Here is a 1,724-nt window from a genome sequence, read left to right on the forward strand (position 1 = left end):
CTCAGCTGCTCCTGCTCTATAACATGCTGCCTGCAGATAGGACACTATGTACAATCTGCTCAGCTCCCCCTGCTCTATAACATGCTGCCTACAGATAGGACAGTATGTACAATCTGCTCAGCTCCTCCTGCTCTATAACATGCTGCCTGACGATAGGACACTATGTACAATCTGCTCAGCTCCTCCTGCTCTATAACATGCTGCCTGTAGATAGGACACTATGTACAATCTGTATGTATGTATATACACACATTTCTGGGATGGATTGCACAGAGAAACAAATATTATTTACATATTAACCCCTTCCCGCCGAGGCCCTTTTTCATTTGCATTTTTCACTCCCCACCTTCAAAAATCTATAACTTTTGTTATTTTTCCATGTACAGAGCTGTGTGGAGGCTTGTTTTCTGCGCAACAAATTGCACTTAATAGTGACAATATTGAATATTCTATGGGGGAAAAAAATTCCAAATGAAGTGAAATTGGTGAAAAACGCAATTTTGTCGTATTCTTGTGGGGTTGTATTTTACGGATTTCACTTTGCGCCCCAAATGACATGTCTACTTCATTCTTTAGATCGGTACTATCATGGGGATACCAAATTTGTTTTTAAAGGTTTTATAATTTTTTTATACACTTACAAGAATTAAAACCTACTGTATACATTTTTTTTTCACTTTTCTAACTGGCACTAATTACTTTTTCATACTTCGGTGTACGGAGCTGTGGGTCTGTGGGTGGTGTCATTTGTGTGACTTTTGATGACATTTTCAATGCTACCATTTTTAGGACTGTACGACCTTTTAATTACTTTTTATAGATTTTTAAAATATTTTCCAAAATGGCAAAAAAGTACAATTTTCAACTTTGGCCGCTATTTACTGTTTCAGGGTTAAACGTAGTGAACACCTATTATAATATTTTGATAGAATGGGCATTTTCGGACGTGGCGATACCTAATGTGTTTATGATTTTTACTGTTTATTTATAACAGTTCTGAGGAAAGGGGGTGATTTGAATTTTTAGGTTTCTTTAATATAATTTTTTTTTTAAACTTTTTTAAATTTTTATTATTTTTACTATTTTTCAGACCCCTAGGGTAATTTAACCCTAGGTTGTATGATCGATCCTACCATATACTGGCATACTATATACCAGTATATCACATCACAGGTCGCCCTGCCAGGTGTAATAAGTGGGATTTCTTGCCTTATAAATGGGGTTGGGACCATCAGTTGTGTTGTGCAGAAGTCCGGTGGATACACCTGACTGAACAGACTGTTAGAAATTGTATTATGGCTAGAAAAAAAGCAGTAAAGAAAAAAAAAGCAAGTAAAGAAAAATGAGGGGCCATCATTACTTTAAGAAATAATGGTAATGTCCGAAAAATCTGGAAAACTTTGAAAGTGTCCCAAATGCAGTTGCAAAAACCATTGAGTGCTACAAAGAAACTGGCTCACATGAGGACCGCCCCAGGAAAGGAAGATCTAGAGTGACCTCTGCTGCGGAGGATAAGAGTCACCTCTGCTGCGGAAGATAAGAGTCACCTCTGCTGAGGAGGATAAGTTCATCCAAGTCACCAGCCTCAGAAATCCAGGTATCAGCAGCTCAGAGACCAGGTCACTGGCGCACAGAGGTCTAGCAGCAGACACATCTCTCCAACATCTGGTAAGAGGAGACTGTGTGCAGCAGCCTTCATGGTAATATTGGAAACCACTGCTAAG

Source organism: Engystomops pustulosus, chromosome 3 (genome assembly GCF_040894005.1).
Source record: "Engystomops pustulosus chromosome 3, aEngPut4.maternal, whole genome shotgun sequence".
In the NCBI taxonomy this organism is placed as follows: Eukaryota; Metazoa; Chordata; class Amphibia; order Anura; family Leptodactylidae; genus Engystomops; species Engystomops pustulosus.